Here is a 14,826-nt window from a genome sequence, read left to right on the forward strand (position 1 = left end):
AGCTGAATTTGAAATCTATTTAAGCCCATCACGTCAGAAATCAGAATTTTCAGATAACCTCGAAAAAAACCAAAAATTTGATCCCAAAATAATAAATTAAGGAAAATTGTTAACTCTAAGTCCAGACTTTGCACTCGATAATTAATTTTAAAAAAGTATCAAAAAGTGGCTTTCAAAATAAAAAAAAGTGGCTATCGAAAAATCGAAAAAAAACTTGATGACCAAAAAAATCTCGTTTTAGACACTTCACAAAACTGACAAAAATTCCACTCCATATTTTTTATTTTCCGAATTTTCATCAAAAATATTTACTTCATTCTTATCCTGCTAATAAATTCAATTCGCTGCAACGAATTTTATTATTCATCAAAGAATTTAAATATTTATAAAAACAATTAAATTCTTGCGAAAAATTTTATAAAAATTTTTAAATAATTCATTTCTTTCGACTAATTTTATGCAAATTCTATAATTTAAATAATTGAATTCCTGAGAAATTTCTATTATTCATGAAAAGAATTGAATTACGAGGATTTTTACGAAAAATATTTAAATAACTGAATTCTGTTGGGAAATTTTATGAAAATAGTAGATATTGAAAATCATTAAAATGCGACAACTTTTTAAGAATAATTAAATTTTACAAAGAATTCTATTACAATTTTTATTAATAATTGAATTCCTAAAAAGCATTTTATTATTTATGAAAATAATTGAATTCTTTGGAACGATTTTATTAGAATTTAAAAAAAGAAATTAATTTCTAAGAAGAAATTCATTATTTTAAAAAATAATTGAATTCTTGTGATGAATATTGTTGTTTATGAAAATAATTAAATTTTGGAAAGAATTTTATTAAAATCCCTCAAAATAATTGAATTTTCAGGAATAATTTTGTTATTTATCTTTAATAGTTAAATTCTTTCGAAGAATTATTTATGTAAATAATTGAATTCTTAGGAAGAATTTTATTAAAATCTAAAAGAATAATTGAATTCTAAAAAAAATTTAATTAAAATTGTATTTAAAATAATTGATTTCTTTCGAATAATTTTATTAAAATATTTGAAATTGAATTCCCGGGAAAAATTGTAATATTTTTGAATTTTCTTCGCAAATTTTATGAAAATAGTAGATATTGAATATCATTGAAAAGCGAAAAGTTTTTAAAAATAATTAAATTTTACAAAGAATTCTATTACAATTTTTAACAATAATTGAATGTCTGTGTGATGTTTTATTAAAATTTTTTGCAAATAATTGAATTCCTTGAAAGCATTTTATTAATAATTATGAAAATAATTGAATTTTTACGAACGATTTTATTGGAACTTTTAATTGAATTTCCAAGAAGAATTTTATTACTTTTAAAAATTATTGAATTCTTGTGATGAATATTATTATTTATCAAAATAATTGAATTTTGAAAAGAATATTATTATTTATGAAAATAATTGAATTTTGGAAAGAATTTTTTTAAAATACCTCAAAATAATTGAATTTTCGTTTTATTTTGTTATTTATCTTTAATAATTGAATTCTATCGAATAATTATTTATGTAAATAATTGAATTCTTGGGAAGACTTTTATTAAAGTCTAAAAGAATAATTGAATTATTCCAATATATTTAATTAAAATTGTATTTAAAATAATGATTTTTTTCGAACCATTTTATTAAAATATATGAAAATAATTGAATTCCTGTGAAAAATTGGAAAATTTTTGTAAATAATTATTAAATTCTTTGAAAGAATTAAAAACAACATTTTTTTAAATAATTGTTTTTTTCGAGGAATTAAAATTAAATTTTTAAGAATAATTACATTTCTCATGTAATTCCTGTAAAAATTGTATTAAAAATAATTGAAATCCTGAGAAGAATTTTATTATTTTACAAAAATAATTGAATTATTGAGAAAAATTTTATTAAAATGTTTAAGGAAAATTCAATTTCTGTGAAAAATTATGTTATTTATGAAAATAATTGAATTTTTCATAAGAATTTAATAAACATTGTTTTAAATAATTAATTTTTTCGAAATATAATAATAAATATTATGGAAATTTTATTTCAAATAATTGAATTCTTGTGGAAAAGTTTATTTGTGAAAATAATTGAATTTTTCTATTAATTAATTTAAAATAGTACCTATTAAAAAAATAATTGAAATTCTTTGTTGAGTATTATTATTTTTGAAAATCATTTAATTCATGCTTAGAATTTTATCAAAAATGTTTGTAAATAATTGAATTTCCATGAAAAATGTTATTATTAGTGAAAGTAATTGAATTATTGTGAAGAATTGTATAAAAATTTTGTTAAATTATTGATTTTTTTGGAATTTTTTTTGAAAATGCTCTAAATTTATTGAATTTTTGTGGAAATTTTGTTATTTTTGAAAATAATTGAATTCTGCATAAAAATTTTATAAACATTGTTTTAAGTAAGTAATTTTTTTGAAACATAATAAATATTATGAAAATTTTATTTTAAATAATTGAATTCTTGTGAAAACTTTTATTTGCGAAAATAATTGAATTTTTCGATTATTCAATTTAAAATCGTATTGAAAATAATTGAAATTCTTCGATGAGTTTTATTATTTATGAAAATAATTGAATTATTGCGAAGAATTTTATTAAAATTTTTAAAAATAATTGAATTTCTGTGAAAAATGTTATTATTAGTGAAAGTAATTGAATTATTGTGAAATTTCGAAATGTTTTTGAAAATGCTATTCTAAATTAATTGAATTCCTGTGGAGTTTTTATTATTTATGAAAATAGTTGAATTTTATCAATTTTTGTTTTAAATAATTGAATTCTTTTGTGAAATTTTATAAAAATACTAGATATTGAATAATAATAAATAAATAAATAATAATAAAATAAAATTTAAAAAAGTAATAATAATAATTAATAATAATAATAGTAATAATAATAAATAATAAAAATAAATAATTGAAAAATAGAATTTTTTTTTTAATTATTTAAATAATAATAAATAATACTAGATATTTAATTGAATTTTGAATAGAGACTTGCATACTTCGCACTGTCGTTAATGGGGTAAATAGAATTCAAATTCGGCTTCAGCGAATTTAAAAAAATATAGAGCAATCATGGTCTGACCTCGAGCATAAAACATGAATTTTTCTTGAGTGGCTGTGTTACTTCTATAAAATATATAAAGTTTATCCAAAAATATAAGTGAATCGCAGAGAGTAGGACATGTAAAGGTACATTTATATCATCGAACCGAGAATATCAGTACCTAGATAGATCCACTCTCCTCGAAACGCATTACGATTGAATTGCTTGAGCACTGAAGACATTCCCTCTTATTCGACTGGTGGATATCTTGACTTAGGAAAACCTTTACGATCGTCTGAAAACTGTCATGAACCATTTTGCAAGAGTCACTATAAAAACGAATGAAATAAAAAGAAAATAAAAGAGCCATAGAGAAAAAATCCATTTCAGAATTGAACGACAAGAGCAAAAATGTGTAAACAAATTCCGCCTCTGTATTTCATATATACATAACTCAGTTTCTGCTTTATCGCATAAAAGTAGCTATATATTCCGCTATCGATTATTTAGAATTCAGTTTCAACTCACTTTCAGTGTCAATAATGAAGGAAGGAGAAAAAGTTTATTGCCGTGAACGTTATCGGAATGTGGAGAATAGATTGAATCGCTCAATGTTTATATAAATAATAAATCTCTTTCCGCATGTAGGTGACGAAGAGATTTATTTATTGGCGTGCGTTAATGGCCGTTTATGAGAAAAGCGGGAAAGCGGCGAGAGGCCTCGTGCGGGCACAAGGGTAGCCTATTTCCATAGCAATTTCTATTCTATTTCCGTTGGTGGCGCAACGGTGTTCAATCATCGATTCAATGGGGAGACGCGCTTTGTCGATAACTGCGCTGGCCATAATCTATCAATATCCCTTGTTGTATAACTAGATGAAGCTGCGACTCCACAAATGTAATACGTCTTCACTCTGATGCATATTTATTAGAAATTATAATTATCCATAAGCTACATTTTGCTTACAATTCTCAGTGTTAAGTAATATACTGTGTAGGTTGCTCATCCCCCCCCCCCCTCTTACTCAAGAGGTACCTGAAATATCGCAACAGGTGAAAATGTAACTCATCATTGTAGATGCTGCCTTTATCGTATGGAAATTGTGTACTGGCATATAGCAGGGTAAGTCTACGAAGCTCCGTCATTTCGGTCATTTCAAATGGCTAAAAACATGGCCAAGAATAAAGAAAAAGTTTCTCAGGCTTTGCACTCATCTACTAACCTACTATTTACTACTTTTTTTACGTTCTGCTACAATTTAGGTACTTTTTTTAAAATTCAGCCACTAAAAGCGACTATTTCTGTTTTTTTTTTAGAATTTCCACTATACTTATTCGCTAATAGAAATCAAAAAACTATTCTCAAAAATTATAATCTAATTCTTTAAAACGATTTAATTATTTTCAAAAAATATTCGAAATTCAATTATTTTCCATATAAAGTATTTTCATAAAATTTCGCAAAAGAATTCAATTACATATTTAAAAGAAAATTGATAAAATTCATACAAAATTCAAACATAAATAATAAAATTTCCACAGGAATTCAGATAATTTAGAATAGCATTTTCAAAAACATTTCGAAATTTCACAATAATTCAATTACTTTCACGAATAATAACATTTTTCATGGAGATTCAATTTTTAAAAAAAAATTTTTGATAAAATTCTAAGCAAGAATTCAATTACCTATTTTCTTAAATAATAAAACTCATCGAAGAATTTCAATTATTTTCAATACGATTTTAAATTGAATAATCGAAAAATTCAATTATTTTCGCAAATAAAAGTTTTCACAAGAATTCAATTATTGAAAATAAAATTTTCATAATATTTATTATATTTCGAAAAAATTAATTATTTAAAACAATGTTTATAAAATTCTTATGCAGAATTCAATTATTTTCAAAATTAACCAAATTTTTCACAGAAATCCAATTCTTTTTAAACACTTTAGAAAAATTTTTCGCAATAATTCAATTATTTTCGTAAATAATAAAATTCTTCTCAGGATTTCAATTATTTTTAATACAATATTACAGGAATTGATCGGAAAATTTAATTTCAATTCCTCGAAAAAATCCATTAAAAAAAAATGTTTTTTTAAATTCTTTGAAAGAATTCAATTATTTACAAAAATATTAGAATTTTAACACAGGAATTCAATTAATTTCAAATATTTTAATATAATTCTTCCTGAGAATTCAATTATTTACATAAATAATTCTTCGAAAGATGAATTCAATTATGTTGAGAAATTACAAAATTATTCACGAAAATTCAATTATTTCGGGGCATTTTAATTAAATTCTTTGCAAAAATCAATTATTTTCATAAATTCTAATAAAATCGTTCGCAAGAATTCTATTATTTTCATAAATAATAAAATGTTTTAGGAATTCAATTATTTTCAAAAAAATTAAATAAAATACCACACAGACATTCAATTATTGTCAGAAATTTTAAATGAACTCTTTTAGTAGAATAATTTAATTATTTTTAAAAACATTTTGCAATTCAATGATTTTTAATATCTATACTATTTTCATAAAATTACCAAACAGAATTCAATTTTTTTTAAACATTTTAAATAAAATTTTTCTCAAGAATTCAATTATTTTCATTAATAATAAAATTTTTCTTAGGAATTTAATAATTTTTGAAAATTTTAATAAAATTCTTTGCAACTATTTAATTATTTTAATAAATAGGTAATAAAATTCATCGCAGGATTTCAATTATTTTTAATACAATTTTACAGAAATTGCTCGAAAAAATTAATTTCAATTCCTCGAGAAAATCAATTATTTAAAAAAAATTTTTTTTTCAATTCTTTGGAAGAATTCCATAATTTACAAAAATATTATAATTTTTCGCAGGAATTCAATTATTTACAAATATTTTAATAAAATTGTTCGAAAGAAATCAATTATTTTAAATACAATTTTAATTAAATTTTTTTGAAATAATTTAATTATTCTTTTAGATTTTAATAAAATTCCTCCCAAGAATTTAATTACTTACATAAACAATATTCTTCAAAAGAATTTAATTATGTCGATAAATTACAAAATTATTCCCGAAAATTCAATCATTTTGAGGCATTTTATTAAAATTCTTTGCAAAATTAAATTATGTTGATAAATAACCATATTCATTTAAAAAATTCAATTATTTTTAAAAATAATAAATTTCTTCTTGGAAATTCAATAATTTTAAAATATTCTAATAATAAATCGTTCGCAAGAATTCAATTATTTTCATAAATAATAAAATGCTTTTTAGGAAATAAATTATTTTTAAAAAAATTTAATAAAATACCACACTGATATTCAATTATTGTCAAAAATTTGAATAGAATTCTTTGTAAAATTTAATTATTTTTAAAAACTTTTCGCAATTTAATGATTTTCAATATCTACTATTTTCATAAAATTTTCAAACATAATAAAATAAAATAAAATAAATAATAATAAAATAAGTAAATATTTTTGATGAAAATTGGGAAAAAGTGAGGAAAATAAAAAATATGGAATGGAATTTTTGTCAGTCTTGTGAAGTGTCTAAAACTAGTTTTTTTTGGTCGTCAAGTTTAATTTTTCGATAGCGACTTTTTTACTACTCTTTTTTAAAATTAATTATCGAGTGCATGGTTTCGATGTCAGTTTCAATTTCAAAACATAGAAAACGCAATTTCGAATAGGGATTTTGTTAAATTTGCCTGAATTTTAATTTTACGACATTGTTTCTCCAGCTGAAAGTAACTAAATTAACTGTTTACTATTGATTATCTTTAAATTATATATGCTAAATGAAATTATATTGAAAGGAATTGAATTCCTACGAAGAATTTTATTGTATTAAATGTATGACAGTATTTGATTTTATGCAATTTTTTTTAAAAGAATTTAATTAAAATTGTATTTATTAATTTTTATATAGAATTTTATTAAAAATTGAATTCTTTCGAGACATCTTATTAAAATTGCATTTGAAAATAATTGAATTTGAAGAGTTTTATTAAAGTCGAATTTTTTTTTTTTTAATTTTTGATACCGAAATTATTGAAAAATGGAAGTTTATTTAAAGTTAGCAGCTTGAAAGAATTTAAAATTAATGACATAATTAAAATTAAATTGAATATTTTCTTGTTTTTTAAAGGCTGTTGCGTTGGACAGTGGACACCAAAATTCAGAATTTTCTCACGAATTCTAGATATTAAATAGTTTCCCAGTACTTTTCCATGATCAATTTTACTTGCCCTGAATTCCCTGATTCACCTGACTTGTGGCAACCCTGAGTATTGACCTAAATTTTGAGACCAAATTGTAAAATCGGAATTGTACAATTCCAGCCATTTAGTTGTTAGCTCCATTGCAATGGTTCTGCGGTTGCTCAACCGCAGCCTATGATCTGAGTTATATATCACAGAGGATATAATGCATTCGCTATTTTGCATCGTCATATGGCACACAAATGGCTGATTGTCATTTTGGATATTGGCATGAGAGATGAATTTGCTCAAACGAAATTTCATGACATTTACTCACTCTGTGCTCAGCAAAGGCGCAAGGTGTTATCATTTGTAGCATGATAGCTCCATAATGCACCTATCTATATGGCTACAATTTCAAATACTTTCGGTAATATACACTTTTCACCCATCCACATGTGTATCATTTGCAGAAATATTTACGCAAATTTTATTTCCCATTCAAGTAAATTTTACAAAAAAGAAAAAATATACTGAAATCATCCACTACAAAAGAATGTTATTATGGACCAACGATTCAATGCTAAACAAAATGATCTATTACATTTATTTACGAATTTCTTTAATTGTAAAATAATTCCAAAACATCAATAACTTCATTCTTAACTAAATTTTTTTTTCCAAATTTTAAAATTTTTCATGTCAGTAGGAGGTATAGACTAACAAATATCATAGTCAGTTTCCCAAAATTATCAGAAATTTCAGTTTTACCAAAGAGTCTAATTTTATGATTTTTAAAAATATTGGGGATAAAAAGTGAATAAAAAGTGTTTTGTTTGATTGAGTGCGATCGCAATTTACAAAGGCCTATAGTATAATTATACAAATCGTCGAAGGAGCGGAGATTCCGCAGACTATAGGGATTTCTCGTTAGCGAATTGTAGGTGTGCACGTGGATATACATGTACGACTGTGTATATACCATGTGGTATCTATTGATTTAGCCTCTCCTTTCTTCAATATCGCCCATTCACTGGGTGCTAAAGCGAATGAATATAGCCTGGCACGTAGATAAAGGAATGCGAACTCATCTAGAAATCGTGTAGCAGACGAAGAAAGAGAGAGAGAGAGAACTTCTCAAACTCTACGCATTTATCAATTCTCCAATATTTCAATAATTAATCTAATGCTTTGTGCGCATTTTAATCCTAATGAGACGTATGCCGAAAAACTTATAAAACAGATTCTCATGCAGTCCTCATATGGTCATAGAAGTCTACTTATCAAATTTTAAACTCTACACTGAGAAAAATGGATATTAAGGCTTACTATCTAGATATTACCATTCAATATCTATGAAAGTGAACTATAAGACAAGTATCTTGGATATTTAATTTCACTATCTAAATATATTGGACAGAATATATTAACCTATAATATCCAGGATGTTAAAATTCAATATCTATATGAAAGTGAACTGTAAGACAAGTATCTCAGATATTTAATTTTACTATCTAAGATATACGCAAACGTCATTTCAAATTTATAGGTTAAATGTAACTTATTTTTAAATCTTGCGGTAAAATAACAACATTTGGTTTCTGAAAACCCTGAAAACCACGAAGTAGAGCTCAAAACTTGACAGAAATTCTTAAACATATAATCAAATTCCTAAAATTTCAAAATTCGACAAACAGCGCATATAATTTACTATTCATTATTACCAAATAATTACATTATTAGTGCATTAATAATTATTAATTTATTCTATAATATATTTACAGATATAATACATAATTGGTTAATTAATATTTATAAATGATAATAATAATAATAGAATTATAGCAATTTTTTAATTTTTATAAATAATCAGGGTCCTAATTTAAAACAAAAATCCTGATCTTTTTCTGGTTATTTTTCTTGATGAGACTGCGGGAAAAATTATTATTTTCCCCAGTCATTGCAATAAAAATTCTCAAAAAACACATGAAATAATTGTAGTAAATGTTTATTTATTTTGGGCATGTGGGAAAAACCACATACAAGTTGGGTCTATGTGTCAGTGGTCCAGGAGGTGGCGTCAATTCTGGTGGCCGCGGTGAACTAATGAAACTCAAATTACTCCACTTTAAAACTTTAATAAAATAATTTCCTTGCAAAATTATTGTAATTTTGTTTAATTTCTTGCTTAATTTTGTTAATGAACTTAAAAAATATTAATTTTCGCTGGCAGTTACGACGTAAGTTTTTCCATTTTGATGCTCGCACATCAAAACAGGCTGATAATATAACCTCACTTTTTCTTTATTGTAGGCTGCTGTAGGCGCCTTAGACGTTGCGCTTGCGCAACGCCCAGATATTAAATTTGAATATATTAGATTGTCAATTTCAATATCTAAACGTTATATTCTACAATACACTACATATTAAATCTAAACATCTGATATACTATGCGTTAAAATCTAGATAATATATTTAAGTATCTCATTTTTAATATCTAATATATTTAAGAGTTTTAATATCCATTTTTCTCAGTGTAGTTCATTTGATGCATCAACAGGCCAATAAATAAGAAGAAGTAATTTTAAACTCTTTTTTTATTTTATACCACAAAAAATTTATTAGACCCCAAAAACCTCCAACTAATGAGCTTCAAACAAATTCGATAACATTTATTCAAAAAGTCCGACACTCTGAATTTTGGAAAACTAACAGCAGGGTTGCCACGCTTTTGCTCATTTCATATTCCCTGACTTTTCCAGGTTTTCCAGGTTAAAAAACGGAATTCTTACAGGTTTTTAAAACTACATTTATATTTTACAAAATTTTTAATTCTAACCTTTTTGAAATTAAACAACTTATAAAAAATTGTTATAAAACATGAAAATATCGATAACTTCGAGTCTTCGACTCGGAGCAATCGATATCTTCATGTTTTATAATAATTAAAAATGTTGGACTGATAAAATCATTATTTTATACATATAAGAATATTGTTACTGTAACTTATTAAAAATTACTTTCATTATTTTAATTCAATTATTGTTTTCCAGAATTTTTAATTAAAATTCTTCTTTATAAAGTTTAAATTAATTATTTTAATAATTTCTGAAAAATTTCTTTCAACATTTTCAAATCCTTTTGTTTACAATTCAATTTTACGAAATTTCATCGATTATTCAGATATTCGGAAATTCTTCAATCAAATATTATATATTAAAAAATAAAAACTTGAAATAACTTCAAAAAAATGCAATTGAACTTTTACAAAAAAATTAAATCTACACAATTTTAAGTTAAAAGTATGAAAAATTCAAACATTCAAAGTTTATAATTTCAAACCTTTTCAAAACTCAATTATTATCTAAAGTTTTAACTAATTCATATTTGAATAAATTATTATTAGAAAATTCTACGACAATTCAATTATTTAAATACAAAAAAAATAATTTATTGAAGAATTCAATGTTTTTTAAAATTCAACTCTTATTTAAAGAATTTTATCAACAAATTTTTAAATAGGTAATTAAAATTCTTTTGACGAATTTCAATAAAATTTTTAAGAATAATTTCATTTTTCGAGAAATTAGATTAAAAATGTATTAAAAATAATTAAATCTCTGTAAAAAATTTGATAGAATTAAGAAAAGTTTTTGAAAATAATTCAAATTTTGTCAAGAATTTTATTAAAATTTTTTTAAATAATTGAAATATTGACAAGAATTTTATTAAAATTTTTGAAAATAATTGAATTTTAGAGAAAAATTTTAATATTTAAAAAAATAATTGAAATTTTGACTACAACTTTTATTAAACTTTTGACCATAATTGAATTTTTGCTAAGAATTTTATTACTTTTAAAAATAATTGATTTCTTGAGAAGAATTTTTTAATAATATTTCTTTTTAAATACCTAATTATTTTTAATCCTACAAAAATAAATAATTTATTGAATAATTGAATGTTTCGAAAAATTGAATTCTCATAAAGAATTTTATTAACAAATTTTTAAATAATTGAATTCTTTTGACGAATTTTAATAAAATTTTAAATATAATTACATTTTTCGAGGAATTCGATTAAAATTGTATAAAAAATAATTAAAATTCTGCAATTAGTTTTATTATTTATGAAAATAATAATTGAATCCTTGTAAAAAATTGTATTACATATTTATAAAAATAATTGAATCTCTGTAAACATAAATTGAATATTTTTGAGAATAATAGAATTATTGCGAAGAAATTTATAAAAAAAATTTAAAATAATTCATTTCTTTTGGAAAATTTTATTAAAATAGTAGATATTGAAAATCATTGACTGGAGGGGAATTTTTGAAAAAAAATTTAATTTGTTAAAAAGAATTTCATCAAAATTTTTTGGAAAATAATTGAATTTTGGAGAATAATTTTAATATTTATAAAGATAATTGAAATTTTGACGATAAATTTTTTAAACTTTTGACCATAATTGAATTTCTGCGAAGAATTTGATTACTTTTGAAAATAATTGAATTTCTTTGATGAATTTTAATAAAATTTTTAAGAATAATTATACTTTTTTCAAAAAATTCCATTAAAATTGTATTAAAAATAATTGAAATTTTGCGATGAGTTTTATTGTTTATGAAAATAATTGAATTATTGCGAAGAAAAATTGTAAAGGAAACTCTTTTAAAATTGAATTAAGAAAATTGAAATATAAAATAAAGAAAAATTAAATTTCAAGAATAAGCACAATAACTTTAAAAAACAATAATTTTCCAGGATTCCAATCCCCAAAAACCCCCGAGTAGCCTGTTTTTGAGCGAATCTGATAAAATTTATTTCAAAAAGTCTGCCATATTAGATCCGCTATATTGAATTTTGAAAAACTAACACCGGATTCGTAATCAGCGACCTTCATATAAATGGAAAACTTAAATATAACTTATTAACTTATAACAATGGAAAAATTATTTTGAACTATTTTTTTTAAAACTTTAATGTGTAGGTTATTAGCCCCATCAGAGGGGCTATTATAGCCACAACTTTAAGTTTCTATAATTTTAAGCAAACAGTTTTTTGTCACAAAAATTACAGGAAACCTTTAGGAGGCTGTCCTGTATAACATCAATCAATAATTAAACTCTAATTTTTTCTACAAATATAAAGTCAGTTTTTCCAGTGGTCTTTTTAGTCGTTGATCGTTATATAATACAAACTCAAACATATATATCACAAAACATATGCTTTAAAAATGCATGATCCGATAATCTATTTGCAAAAACCTTTATGGTCCACCTGTTAAAAATGATTTGCTTTGAAATATTTGGAAAATTAATAAGCTTAACTTGATATCATTATGAAATTTTTATACTTCATTTATGTATAAAAAAATCAATGTTCATGTATGTATGAAACGAGCAACATGCGAGCAGTTCATTTTCTATTATTATTGTCTTTTATTATGATTGTTATCATTTTCATTATTATTATTATTTATTTATTTATTTATTATTATTATATTCATTATTATTGTTTTTTATGATTGTTATTCAGATATTGACAATAATTATATTATTTCCACCATAACAGAATAATATTCAACTGAATTTCAACTGAAAATATTGTAAAATAACATTTCTTAAATATAATATATTTGTATTATTCTGCTGTGAATGGGAAAATGTGAACCAATTCAAATTGAATCAACTTGAAGCATATGCCAATTCTCCAGGTACTTATTGGATTTTCTCGTTGTTCAATAAGAAGTAGGAGAGAAACTATTGCTTTATTTTTTGTTTTATTTTCGCATGTTTTTCCTTACTCGATATTCCATATACTCACAAGACTCTATTTCCAATGACAAATGTGAGAAAATTTTTCTACATAAGGAAAAAATATTATTTTTTATTTACACACGAGGAAAGGAAACAAAATTACAGCACTTAGTTCTTAAACGATATTTTAAATAATTTTTTTTTCTCTTTCCTTGTAATTATTTTTACCTATTTTTTTTCAAACTAGATATCGAATATCATTTTCTCGATCTCGCTTTATTCTCTTGACAAGTTGTTTATCTGCTTTTATCTTTTACAACTTTCATTGAAAGCATTAATAATTATAAACTCTATTAGTTTGAAACTTTCTATTTTATATCATATTTTATATAAACATGTGTGAAATAATGGATATTAAATCTCATTTTTTATTCAGTTAGGTACGACGCTGAAACTTTTCAAGTTAAAATCTTTTGTTTTCGTTCCGAGGAAAAATATAAATTTTTCAACGCTTAACTTTCGCTAACTTTTATTTTTAAAAAAAAGGTTGAGATTGTCATTTAATAAAAACCTTTTTCTATTTCCAAAATAGTTTAAATTGTTTTTGAACCCTTTTTAAATAAATTTAGAGTCGAATACAAAACAGAGGTAAACCAATTTTTTTTTGAAAATTGTTTAACAAATTTAAGTTTAACAAATTCACCTGAAAATTTTACTAAAAACTCAAAGTTTAATAAAAAGGTAAAATGTTTTTAATATTTGTTTTTTTTTATATTAATTAAAAAATGTGCAGTCGCGCTTATCGCTTTTAAAGAATCAATAATATTTCGATTATATATGTTTACTGAAAATTAATTCATTTCTAATTTATCATTTTAAAATGCAAATATTTACTTCCGATGCTTTCTGCTTTAATTAGAACACTTTTAGGTCTCTACGAAGTTAGCGTCGACGCTGAGAGTTGAAAAACATTTTTTTTCCATGAAACTGAAAATAACAAACAATTTTTTCAAAGATTCTAAATTAAAAAAGTACTCTGAAAAATTTTTTTAATCCCTAGGTGAATGAAAGAGGTGAAATTAGTGAAACTTTAATCTTTAAAAACCTCAAGTACATAGCAATTCGACGCTGAGCATCGACGCTAACTTCAGGGACATAAACTTTCCCTTAGGGAATATTTTGTACGTACTATTTAACTATCTACAAATAAAAAATGTTTAAGAACAAAATTTGGTAAAACATTTATTATTATTATTATTTATATTTTATAATAATACATTTTATCAAAATTATATTAAAATATTAAAAATAATTGAATTCTTGCCAAAGAATTTAAAATAATTGAAATTTTGACAAAAAATTTATAAATAATTTCATTTTTCCAAGAAATTTCAAAAAAAAATTTAAGAATAATTGTATTGTTTCGAGAAATTTTATTTAAAAAATAATTTAATTCTTGCGAATAATATCAAAATAATTTAAATTCTACAAGTAAATTAAAAAAAAAACTTTGAAGAATCCCGGGTAGCAAAATCCAAGTCGCTACCAGAGTACAGATCTGATGCAGACCTGTTATTCTAGATCTGGAACGGATCTGGAATTTTACATGGTCCAAACCAGAAGCAGACTTGGTAACCAATTAAACAGCTCTATCTATATGCAGGTACCAAAACTACTAAACCAATTGCACAAATAATGAAAAGTCGGTAAGGTGAAACCGATTGAGCCCTTGAACAGGTAGGAAAATAAGGATAGCGA

General features: G+C 23.1%; 2 protein-coding genes across 2 annotated transcripts in view; one reads left to right on the forward strand and one right to left on the reverse strand.

Annotated features, from left to right (window-relative positions):
- LOC122501453 (syndecan-like) overlaps positions 1-14,826 on the reverse strand; it is a 161,644-nt gene that overhangs the window by 122,076 nt on the left and 24,742 nt on the right. The gene's annotated exons all lie outside the window — the stretch shown is intronic.
- LOC122501451 (protein scarlet-like) overlaps positions 1-14,826 on the forward strand; it is a 62,664-nt gene that overhangs the window by 461 nt on the left and 47,377 nt on the right. The window lies entirely within an intron of this gene.

Source organism: Leptopilina heterotoma, unplaced genomic scaffold (assembly GCF_015476425.1).
Source record: "Leptopilina heterotoma isolate Lh14 unplaced genomic scaffold, ASM1547642v1 Lhet_21, whole genome shotgun sequence".
NCBI lineage: Eukaryota > Metazoa > Arthropoda > Insecta > Hymenoptera > Figitidae > Leptopilina > Leptopilina heterotoma.